This window comes from Lipophrys pholis (assembly GCF_963383615.2).
Source record: "Lipophrys pholis genome assembly, chromosome: 16".
Classification (NCBI taxonomy): Eukaryota; Metazoa; Chordata; class Actinopteri; order Blenniiformes; family Blenniidae; genus Lipophrys; species Lipophrys pholis.
The window spans coordinates 7,698,368-7,711,865 of NC_137634.1; positions in this window are offsets into that span (position 1 = coordinate 7,698,368).

The following is a 13,498-nucleotide window of genomic DNA, read 5'->3' on the forward strand; positions in this document are numbered from 1 at the left end:
AAAAAAAATACATTGTCCGTGGCTGGCTTTTCCTGCTTTCTTTCAACTATAATGAAGTCTCTCACTCAGTTGAGTGATCTCACTTTCAAAACCATTTTTTTCCAACATACCTAATTAGACTTCACAACCTCTCACTGTCGATCTTGTCTAATTAAAGGTCTCTCTTTCTTTGCCTCACCTCATGTGTCTAGTACTCATCAAATAAAGGTCTCACTCTCTCCATTTTCCTTCTCCTGACTAGATAAACCCTTCCGTCTTTCCCCTCCACGGTATCCACATCCTTAGTAAATTAGAAAAACGACTTAATTGAATAACAGCATGTTCCTCCCTTGGCTTTAAGGAGTCTGTCTGGTCCTTCAAAATACTTTCACCTCAGCTTCCAGCCAATAATATTTTTTTTGCTTGTTTACTTCCTCCCTGAAAACTCCAAAACCCTTTCTCTTCTTTCAGTTTTTCTTTTTTTAGGAATCGAGCCTGCTCTGTTAGATGTTTCTCATCTCAGTATTTCGTCTGTTTCCTGTATAACCGCGGAAGGTTCTGCTTGCCTCTCAGGAGGTCTCTCTTTTGTTGCCCCAGACATATGGAACGCAAATCTGTTCAGCGAAGAAAGCTGAAGCACCACATCTCATCTTCCCCAAAGCTTCCTTCCCAGTTGTCTTGCCTGCACAGCAACAGAGTGAAACATTTTTTTTTTTTACCCCCTCTTCACTTTAAGATGTGAAATTCTATAATTGTAGTCTGTGCCGGGTTTAGCTTTTGAAGTCTCTTCAATATGAACAAGCGCAAACATATTATTCTTAATACATTATGTGCAATTAAAAATGGTATTTGGTTAATTATCTTGTTTTCAAATAACCTTAATTTCTTTTTTTTTTTTTTAATCCATGACCAGAAGACTGGCTAGTTTTTTTTCCAGAAAACAGAAAATCATAATCAAATATTTATGCGCACAAATTGTGAATGTGAATCTACCCTAACCACAGCTCCATTCTTGCGTGAATGTTTTCAAAGCTTTCATGTTGCATGTTGAGCAACTGTTGGAGGATGCATAATGCACACAAATGATTCAAAGCCCCTCAGCCATGATTGATTTGATTTTTGATTTGCAAGAGAATCCTGGGTTTTTAACCATTTTGTTCAGAGTTATTTTATTTGAGGACACAACATATGTACAAGAGAAGGTTTTTTTTTTGTTGTTTTTTTGTGGTACCCCCAAATGCATTCACAGCTCTGGCCAAAGGGTCACAACAAATACATAGTTTTAACTTGTTTATTTGGAAGCGGTACCTTGAGGTTTACGTTTCATGCTGTGCAGGTGAAGGGGGCATGGTCGGGGGGGGGGGTGGCTGTAGCTGAGGGAGCCGGGGTGTAATGCAGGGCTGCAGCACCTGCTCACGTCCTCTGGCTTTGGCTGTTTATCTCCCACTGAGCGGCGGGTATATCTAAAGGAAGTGATGTCTTCTGTCTGGCTGCCAAGTGAAAAATGTAGCTTTACATTACCTCCCGAGGGATTCATTCGGGACCGAGGATAGCTTGATTTCGTGCTGTCTAATGAGCCTGACTTAAGCTGATGCTTATGTATTTGTGCTTTCTATTTCACTGAGGAGAACTGGTGAGATAAGACTATCAAAACGGAGAGCTCTAGTACGTCTGAAGACAGTCACTCAGAGCCACAGCTCTGAAAGTTGAACAGTTGGGGGACTGTCCTTGCCAAATGCTGAATGGCAGCAGCTAATCAGTTTTGGGAAATCAGGACTCGGTTGATTACAAGTATTTCTGGAAATGCAGCACCAGAATTTTTGAACTTCCTCGCGTGCTTGGCAATAGCGCAATCCCGTGATGATAACTCATTACACAGTGTTTAAGGAAATCTTCAAAAACAGTGATGAAGTGTGAGTTTAGTTGGAGAGATTTCACCACAATACCTGCCATTGTTTGCTGAGATTACAGTTCGCTGTTTGGTTTCACTTGTCTCCCTTAGCCTGCTTGAAACTTTGCAAAACAAGCGCAGTGTCTTTAAATGCAAGGACATGTGCAGAGTAAAACTGAGGGAGGGACCTTTTCTCATAGTGAGAAGATTACGGAACACACAAATGATATGGTGTTTGCTAACACAAAAATCATCAGGCTTGATCCGTAAATGCTGGGGAATGTATCCTATTGATTTTTCTAGAGTCACGGTAATGAACACCTTCTGCTTTACTTGTATTGTTGTTTTACTCGAATGAAATTGGCTATCCTCAAGAGTTATCACAGGCATGCTTAAGCTTCTAAGCCCTTTTATTAGTCACCCACTCACGGCATTTCAGGGGTTCTTTCATTTAATGTACACATACTATTAAACGTACCAGAACACGTACAAAGCAGCACCGGCAAGAATGTGCCTTAAAGTGTCTCTCCTTATTAACCCTGGTGCGCCTCACACCAATACAGATGTATGTATGTATGCTAGAGCGCCGTGTGTTGTATGCATCTGCGTTTTCATTAATTATATACATATTTGCGCTGCACCTGCAAGCTGATCAAACATTTCACATGGAACAAACGGTGCCGTTGCTTTTTTCCCCACCCTCAGAGGATACCGTGTTGCATCTTGTTATTTAAACATTTAAGTCTTTCTGTGTGATTGGGGGGGGGGGAAATAAAGGAAACACACACACACACACACACTTGAACAAACTTGTCTGAGTTTGGTTCTGACACTGATTCTGTGCTTGTCAGACCATAAATCAAACCTTATTACATGCATGCCAAATGATGTGCTGCCACACTCAGGTAATTATTTTTATACATGTATATTTCATGTAAATCTTGTCACCTTTACAATCATCTGACACTTTACCGGTAATGTGATAGGAAATTACTATTGAGGCCGTAATGAATAGTTTTAAACGTTTAACAATGTGGTGAATTTTCAAAGTGTCAATTTGGTTGTTGCCAATATGACATATTTCACTTTCATAATGAGACGTTTTTTCACACTCGGCTAAACCTGTATTTCTCCCACTTGCACAAGACGGAAGCCATTTTTCTTCTGCTCCCTTTGACCATCACAGTAACAGTCATGAAGATTTGACAAGCATGGCAGGTTTCTCCTCCTCAGCTCCGGAATGGAGGGCGAGAGAGCTGCAACTTCTGAAGCCAATTACTTAAGTTTGGGGCTGTTTTCTTTCATTCTCCTCTCACATGAACGAACCAAATGGAAACTTTCTACCTTCCCTCTTATCATATGGTAATAACGTAGAGTGGCCTGTACGTTTCGACATGCCAAGTTATCTCCACATCATTTATTTCCTTTATTTCGCAGCACATTCTAATCTCCGCTGGCGAGAAAGGTACTTAGCGGATTCCTTTGGAAGAATCGCTGGTTTCTATGCTGCTGGAGTGTGCCAACAGGGAACATTTACTCAGAGATTCTTCGCAGTGTTTAGATAAGACTTTGGATGCTGGTGACAAATCAAATGCATGTCTGTGGGAGTGTGAGAGGACAGCAATACAGCCAATCATGCAAAGCTGTGCTGCTTCTCTGCCAGAATGAGATTCATATCAGGAGTGAATAGCCGGTGTCTGAAGAAATGCTGCACTGAAAAGCATTAAAATATCCACGAAAATGTTGAAGAAGATGCGGCGCGTTCACAGCAAATAAGCGATCAGAATAAAAACTGAGCACAGGAGCAGCAGAATATGTTACTTTTGTGTGTCTAAAATGACACCTACACCTACAGCATAAGCTGCTTCGAAGACAAAAAAAAAGAATGGATGCATAAATTCTCACATTTGGAAATATTTTTTTTAATCGAGCATTCTGTCAGAAGATGACAAGAAGATGGGTTTTTGTCTGAATGCTGCCTGCTTTTATTCATTTTACCATTCCTACTTAGTTTAAAGAAGAATGAAGGTGCTGTTTGTAGTTTGATAATAACGTGTTTCACCACGAGGTCCGCGGCTCTTGTCAGAGGGCTCAAGCTGAAATGACCCCGCTCTCATTCCTGCATGTTGGCGTGTTGTTCGAGTCGCCAGAGGGGATGCAGAGAAAGACTGGGTGAGGAGGAGGAAGAGCTGGCTACATATCAGATTTCCGTCTTCGTGTATTCCATGAGTATCTCGAACTGTTGGAGAATAGTTAAGGAAATGATGTCATCGTCTCACACAAATTACTCAGGTTCAAGTGCTGCAACTGTATTCTGACACCCCCCCCCCCCAACAAAAAACAGCAGCCTTATAACATGCCGACAGTATCTAATAAACAAAATGCCATCCTCAGATGTGAATAATTATTGTGAAGCAGCGACATTTTCTTGAAAATCGTGTGTCTAAAATAAAATTACCTGAACAGATGACGTGAAGGTGCACAAAATCAGTCAAATGGCATTAAAACATGCGCAGGGCTCCTGAAACTACATGCAGCGTTAGATGCTAGATATATATATAGATATGTGTAAAAAAAAAAATAATTCAAATGAAGAAAAAAATCCAATTTTGCCTTGATTACCAATGTGGAGAACTTAAATAGGAGTTTATCTTGACAAACTTTTTGCACATTTAAAAAAACATATTAATACCAACACTAAGTGGCTCAGCATCCAAAAGGTGTTAAATATATTTTATCCTGCATTGCAGTCTGATCGTGACTGCTCCAAATGCCAGAAGCATGTGCAGAACTAAGTGTGAGAGATCTGTTATATATAGCATAAACTCTTTCTAAAGCTTATATCATGTATTATTTGAATTATAAGATCGGTGGTGTAATCGTGTGGGTTTAGGGCTTTTATGTGCGGCGTTTGCATGTTCTGCCCCTGCAGTTATGCATGGGTTTTCTCCGGTTACCGCAGTTTTGTCCCTCAAGTGCTTCACAACAAGATATTTGATAAAGTGTTATGAAGAATTGTTGAATGTTTGTTGTTTTTATTTTTTTTTGTGATGGTTCCCTTAAAGTCCAGATGAGAGGTGTAAAAGAGTTTTCAATTCAGGGGCCCCATGCAGCCAGGTTTTCACTTGGGTGGGCTCTATCAGTAAAATGACTTTTCATTTGTTTAAGTGTAAAGAGGTATGAAACACATTCTGAAAATGTTTGCATTTATATGACAATATTTTCTCAAAAAGTTACCAAATCGGGGGGGAAAAAAGTTTGTCAACATTGCATTATTTTTGCTGCCTCTTTTCATTCTGACCCTGTCCTCCAATCTCAATTTTGTTACGACAGAAAATACAACAAATAATTTGACCAGCTGTGTTTGGCTGTCACAAATCTGCTGTTCAGATTAATAACGGCAATGACTTTCATTGAAATTGCTTTTGTTGTTAATCTTCTTCGTCACGTTTCTACTTGGTAAGGAAAGTCATGCCGTCAGTTTTGGCCAATGGATAATATGTTTGATACCTTTGCTGGAGTCGGTAAAATGACATTGTAATCAGAGGGAAAAACTACTTGTGATCAGAAAAAAACTGAGAATGAGACAGATGTCTGTCAGGCTAAGTTTTTTTTTTTTGGGGACCCATCACCATCAGTGGTGCAACGATGTCTGCTGTGTCACCGAGGTGCCTGTAAACCTTTGCGCCGGCTGATTGATGGGTGGCACTAATAAAGTTACAGTCTATTCTCTTTTTGATCAGACTGTCACACAACTTGTCACTCTAATTTTGAGTCTCCCCACTGGCCTCTCGGTGCCGTGAGTTGGTAACAAATGGCTGCTCCATTTAACAAAAAAAAAAGTACTGACTTTCACCACTGCAGTGCTCTTCCCAAAGCTATTATAGCACACACTCCCAATGTGAAAGGTTGATCGCAGATTGCTTTGTCTCCAATGACATGATTAGAAAAATATTACTAGAGTTTGACTCAGTGGGTGAGACCTTTGCCTCGACAGGCCCGGACTGTGGATTTAATCATTTTCAAATCATAATGAAAGACAAACAGGTCAGCCAGGCTATCAAGGCACAATCCTGCTGTTCCTGAATGTGAAGAACTCTGCTAATGTGGAAATCTTTCAAAGCACCTTTGCATATGTGAACAGTTATCAAGCTCAAGGCTGTGACGAAAGAAAACTTGCCTCTAGTGTTGGTTGAAAGGCTGGATCCTATAATTCCACAACTTCAAGTAGTAGATTTATGTAATTAATCATAAATTAACCGTTAATAAAATGCTAATGAAATTTGGTACCTGTAAATTCTTATTTTTAAGGAACCTCTCAAGATTTCTTCTAAGGTCCAGGATGCACATTTTCAAGTGAAATCTTTTACACAACGATGCTGGGAGCCATTCAAAACGTGACTTTTCGAAAACAGCTCCCAAGATGGAACTTTTTGAAAGCACGCTGACTTCGGTCAAACGATGAAAAATGCAACATTTTTGAAACGCTGCTATTCGACATGCACGCCACGGCCGTCGTAAAGAGTTCTTCTGCACATGCGCGGCTAGATGGAACAATAACAACAACGTTCAGAGCCGTCACGACTCCCTTGCCTTGCGACGTCTTGTACTCCCAAACAGGGTCTCAGACCGAGGTGTTGTTGAATAAGATCCTGTTTTCTGGATGACAAACATCATTTTAAACCTGATACTGACTAATCATTTCACACGACGGCAGGAGAGCTGTCCAACTGGAAGTAGCAGGAATGTGTCATTCGCAGCAACCATGTTGAATTTGAGGCTCCTCTCTTCACTTATTCGTCGTTTAAACAATATATATATTATTTTTTTTACATGCAGACAAATGCAGCCTGTTCCCCCACGATGGGATGACGGAGACTTTTGCAGCCCGTTTCATCAGCTTGAAGGTTCAGGCTAGTTCTCTCACTATCTGCGAAACACCTTTAACTGTTCATGGAATTGATGGTAACCGGGTTTATTAGGAATGATGAGATTAAGGGGGCTTTCACACCTGCTCTGGGGGATCCAAAATATCCGATTAAATTTAGAGTGAGACGCAGTATATTCACTTCACTCTTCTCATGAGGTGTTGATTGATGCGTGTTTACAAGTTCCCACAAATACATTTGAGGCATCACATCTTGGTTTGCATAGGTAGAAACTCCTAAAGATAGTTTTTGCTTTTAATGCATTAAACAACTCTGCAAATGGAACAAGTGACGGTTCTCTTAAGATTTCTTGAAATAAGAAGGAAAACTACTCTTAACTACTCAGGTACTCAAAAGTATGGTTGTTTTTTTTTTTCTCTCCAATTCCCATGTCGTCCCCTTTGTGTCAAATGCATTCAACTCATTTTCAGTTCAATAATTGTGACACTATTCTAGATTTAATCCACCACTTACATGAAATAAGATTAGAAGTTGGCGTTTTTAGAGAAAATGTCTTGACGTTAGCTTTCCTGACTATCATTAGGCAATCGTTTGTTTGCCGCAACCCAGAATTCTCTAACCCGTCATCATTTCAAGTGCATTCTCATTATTATTATAGGCTCTACGACAGTAATACTATTCTAGACTCAAGACATTCACATACTCATAAGACGGGAAAAAAAAAAAATGAACGCTAGTCTTGCATTAAACCAAGAAAATCATTTCTACAATGAAAGAACCCATGAACAGTCAGGACTGAATATCATACGACAGTTTTGCATTAACTTGTTTTTTTCTGACCAATGTGCCTCTTCAGGAAACATGCAAAAGCTTTGCACAGGCACTCTCAATGCAGAGCACAACATTAGTCCAAATAAAACTGCTCAACCTGTAACATCCATTCTTTACATTCCTATGGCAACATTCAAATTGGGGGTTTTCATCCCACCCTCAACACACCCATAACCATTGTAACATGGTCAGTAAGGATGCACAATATTGGATTTTTGGGCAAATTCCAATCTACTGATACTTCAGTATACTTTGCGTATTCACTTTACTTTTACACAGTAGCAGTTGCCGTTTCCCTCCACTGTGTTTGAGAGCTTGCAAAACAACCCCTGATTACTGACACTGTCATTTTACCTTTTTTTTTTTTTTTTTTCCACACCTGTCTTATGAGTCATACATACATGGGGGTGTGCTCACCTCCTATCGAGACACAAAGGAATTCAGCTCATTACTCCAGTTTTTTCAGTGTTTGACACATCAAAAGCTAAGTCCTTTCAATCACCTCCTTGTGGCTTTGTTTGCTCTTTTCTGCCTTCCTTCAAAGACGGAACCACAATGAGTGTTTTTCTCGGATTTGACTTTGACCAGTAAAGCGGACCATAACACAGTCGCCACATCCGCCCCAGAAAATCATGACATTATATACAGAATGTACATTTCCAACCTCAGCCTTTTTGTGACATTTTCAAATGGGCCTGTTATTCTATTATAGACTGACAAGTTAGTGACTATTCTGACACAGCCACTAACCTTTTGTCGAACATGTACACTCAAATCATGTTTTTGACCTTTTCCCTCATTTCACACATTCTGACAGTCGGAGCTTAATGCTGTCAATATTTACTCTAACGTGGATGGATTCTTTGTAAATGAAGTCACAAAAAGCCTTTCCAGTTTCACTGTGTATTCCCACCAGCCGTGATTCAATGGAACGGTCTCCTTTCGGTTTTGATTTTCCACTGTTTTTTTGTTTTTTTTGTGGTTGATATTACATATTGTGCTTGTCCTGCCCCTCTGGTCTGATTGCATGGACTCGACTGTGATCACTCATTTGAAAAACAAAAGCAGGGAAAATGTGAAAGCTGTTACTCAAATAATACATTGTAGTCAGACGAGAGACATGTTTTTGAAAAAAAAAAAAAAAAAAAGTAGTTACCTGATTGTTGAACCTCATCACGGGGAACATTTGTTTACACAAATAGATGCTTCCAAACATCCTCGGCTCACAGGCAGCCTTAAGGCGGAGTTGTGGCATTGTGTCTGAGATGAAAGGGGGCAAACTCTTTTGCCTCCAGAGATTCAAAGTTGGCCCTTTGTGGGCTGTTCCACTGTAATTAATTCAGCACTATGTGTCTGTATTTTGGAAAAGTCTCTGCATCAACCGAAAATGGATTTGTAAAACTTTCAAAAGTCTATTTATGTGCATCAAGCTCCGCGAGCCTCTTCCTGTATTTTGTACCTCTCTTGTTGCATTTTGGCTCTCCCAGTGAATGCAGTTTTGTTTGAATTGCCTTTTACTGCAGCATGCATATTCATGAATGCCTGGTTTGTGTCCTTCCAGTTTCACATTCAGACATTTGGGTCACTGAAATGCTCCGTTACATCACACAGAAAAAAAAAAAGAAAAAAGAAAGAAGACAAGTTGCCTCGGTTTTCACCCTTCCATTATAGAACAACATTTCCCTCCCCAGCCATGAAACTGGTAATTTCCTCGCACATCTCACAATCTGAGCCCTGCTTCTCGTTTAAATCCTGACATCCCCATGCTCTCCTTCACTTATTCACGATTTCAGTTTCTTTTTTCTTTTTTTCTTTTTTTTAGGAAAAATGGTTGTATCAATATTTCTTCACGAAATGATCGCCTGTCAATCCTTGGCAAGACTTTTGAAAGACTATAGCACATCTACGGATGGTAAACTAACAAGGAATTTTATCGTTGTCATTTTTGTTAGTCCTGGGAAGATTAAGAGGGATCATGTTTACGTCAATCCACGCTGTCAGACTCAATGTTCAGTGCAAAGAGTTACAATGTGCATTATATTGCACAGGGCTGTCTAAAACCTCTCCAGGCCGGCAGTTGAGATAATCGAGACACTTCTTGGAGGTGTCCATGCCAAAGCTAGTTGAAAAATATAATTCCTGAAAGAGGAGAAAAAAAAAAAAAGAACTAGCTTGGGCTTTAATGTCAAGCTGTGTAAATCATTGAAGGGGTTTGTAAAGTTCTTGGAACAGATTGTAACCTGAGATAATCTAACATTGTCAGAAACTTTGCATAGTAGAACAAAAAAACTTTCATGAGCATACATAACATTAAGCTACTCCAAAAGCTTGCTTGTCATTTAGTATTTCTCTCCTGAGATGAAGGCGGCGTCCCCAGAATAATGCACAGGATAACTCGGATGGTAAAGCACATTTTTTTTTCAGTCCTAAGGTTGGCGATTTGATCCTTGTTAAATCCTGACCGTGTATTGCCGTTTCCCAGTGGTGTTCTCCTTGCATAGCAGCTGTCGGCCTACAATTGAAGCATACACGCCTGCATGTATATTGTTAAACACTTTCAGGCTGTAAATTGTGCTTTTATTAGTAAAGTTTGTTTACATTGTTGCCGTCTTTAACCACGGTTCAGTGCTTATCTTGCATTGTCATACCCAAATTTATAAAGTTGCAGCATCTTCAAATATATCTACAGTGTTTGCTGAAGCCATTAGTCAGTAGTTTAAAGGCTTTTGTGTATCAGTCTCAACCCTTTTTCACATTTTATTCTGTGACATAAAATACATTGGTATCCCTCCCTGCTCACGATGGCCTCTCAGAAGTTTCACACATCTTAAAAAAAGGTGCTTGAGGCTACAAAGACGTTAGGTTATCACATCCAGCCTTGAGTAGTCCACTTTAGAGAATTGCTGTGTTTATTTTTGTACTTTTTGCAAGCCTTCCGAACTCGAACTTTCCAACCTCATACATTTCCCGACTTGTGGTATTTCCAAGGTTGTGCTGAGAAAAGAGCTGAACATTAGCGGCGACTGAAGTCGTAGACCTCTACGGATCATTTCTTTCATTAACTCCATGTCTCTTTAATAAGTTCATGGTGAACTTTTAACTCAACTTGCAAGAAACTTGTTCTCCCACTGTTTTTGTCATAGAACTATTTTGGATATTGGTTATATAAAGACTGTAAATCACCTATTAGTTGTATAAGTTGTATGATTTGTATTTATAAGTTTCCAAATAGAATTAAAGACAATGTTAGAAGTGTTTAAGCAGAAAGTCTTCCACCTATAATCCAAACGCAACCTGCGTGTTATCTTGCAGTAACTTTTCACTGTCAAAATTAAAGGAGCTTGTTGTGGTGAAGTAATAATAAGTAAGTGTACTGACAACGTGTGTGTGTGTGTGTGTGAAATTTGATGAAGTGAATTTATATTGGACTCTCCTCTCTAGATAAAGCTGTCACTATGTTAATGCTCTAGTCGGATGTGAATAAGGAAACTGGGGGTAATCTAATGCAAATGTGCATGTCTTGTTGGCAGGCAAGCAGCCACCTCTAATAGTCCTGCAGCGTTGTTTTTGGCACAGCAGCAGTACAAACATGTTGCGATGGAAGAGGCTACTTCCACCGTAATGTATTTACTGTCTAATTTGTGTCTCAGTGCGAGACCATATATCCTGTTTAGGGAGTGACACCTCTCCTCCTCCACTTTATGGAGCGGTGCAGGCATTTGATGGGGACTTGAACATGCTGTGCTGATGGATGAGCTTGTCACCGCGGCCCCATGATGCTCTCCTCCCCACAGAATGCACAGGACCGGAGAAACTCAATCATATAGAAAGCCATCGCTGGAAATATAGTTAATAACTCATTCATAACACCTGAACATAATCTCCTTACCAGTATAAGCTTCACGTGCAAGGATTGGTTCATGGTTTACCGTCGCTCAGGTGTCATCTTTTTTTTTTTTCCACAGTTTAAAAAAACATGACATTTGGCAAAAAAAGAAAGTAAATTTATTGTGTCGTGACAACTTACTTTTTCCAACTGATAAACATGCCCGGGGTTGAGGGTGTACATATGTCAACAAGCTGTTAAAAAAAAATAAAAAATTCCACCCTGTTTCTTGCAGTCGCTTGTCTTCCAGTGTACAATCTTGAACACTGTGCTTTAATGTCAGGAATTCAGCTCGAAACTGAGAGTTTGATTCCCCGAGGCAGAAGTTCTGAATCGCTGACAGGTGTTTCAAAGTCTTCAATTTGTGGATGTTCTAAAACAAATTCTTGAAACACTGCGCTTTAATACATCTCTTTGACTGACTTTCGGCACTATTTTTGTGCCTCTATTTTTGCACACTTTTTTTTTTTTTTTATGAGCAAAATTCCAATCACAAGCATTTCTGAGTGAAAGCTTTTCTCACCAGCTAAATAACTGACAACACGTAGCATTTTAAATCCAAGCTGCTAAACATTGCAGTGCGGCATTGTTATTGAATATGTATAAATGCAGCTATCTTGAAAAATCATGTGAGAGTATAAACCTATTGGCATCATAGAAGCATGTAACTGAGCTCTGATGTCAAATTGGACAGCATGTCATCCAGAGGCAAGCCTGCAACACAGATAGTGGATGCTGGCCTGTCCTCAAAGTTGACTGCAGGAGCTGAGGCAATGGTGTCTTAAACTTACAAAGCGGGTTTAGTGTTGTTGAAAATGTAGAAAGCACATGGATGAATTGCCAAACCACTGAACTAAAGCAAGCTGCAACATCAGTAAAGGTCCATCTTGAAGGGCCACCGTTTTCGTCCTGCACCTTTTTAGATATTTCCAACACCTGATTGCAATAAACCCTTGATGTGTGTGCTAATTGTTAACGTGTTCAAGTGAAGACATATAACTTGTGTTGCATTTTGTGGGTGCGCGGTTACATGACTATGGTGCTTGGAGCCATCCAAAAACTTTTTGATAACACTTCGACTCAGTGTAAGCAAAGGAAAACACAACTTTTTTTGAAATGCTGCTACTGCGCAAGCACACCACGGCCGTAGTAAGTAGTTCTTCTGCACATGCGTGAGTCGATGGACAATAACAACAATGGCGGCCTCCAGAGTACCATGACCCCCAGTTCATATTCTCCTGGGACTTGGTAGTTTTATAGATAAGTCACCCATAATAGCCATCCAACTTTGTCTGTCCATAAAAATGTCCATGTACTCATTATTGACGTTTAGAGTGGGTTGTCTTCTGCATTTGTATGTGGTATTATTACAAAAACAAGCAACAGCACCAGTAGTGCCCCAAGAAGAAAGCTACATCGTATTTTTAGCATTTCAGCAATTTCCATGTAAGCCTTTTCAAAATTGTGGCAGTGTAAACCCAAATCTTTTCCGAAACAAAAACGTGTTTTCTCTTGTAATGTTGCGTAAATAGGGCCCGAGTAGCAAATCTTGCTTGATTTCTGGCTTGATAAGGAATTTAAGAATTAAAATATATGCATTTTTCCTGATGAACACTGTTCATCTAATATATACGTATGTAGAAAAACAACCTAATTTGATTAATTATGTGAAAAAATAATTGTGAATAAAGAAAAAAAAAAGACAGTGATCAGATTGTAGTATTGCAAAAACATTTGTACAATTAAAAGCATTTTTTCTGATAACTAATATTTTAAACAACAAATATCACTTTGAATCATATCTCGACACAAGTTTACAGAATACTGACCTTTTAAATATATAAATACAAAACGGACTCTTGGTGGTATCGAAAAGAAAAGTAGATGAAGAGGCATTTCAGTAATGTCAATTTACCATATATATATATATATTTTTTTTTTTTAATAAATAGAAAACTTATGATGAAAGTATTTAAAAAAAAGGGCATTTATTCTGGTAGTACATGTCATTCTTTTCATAGA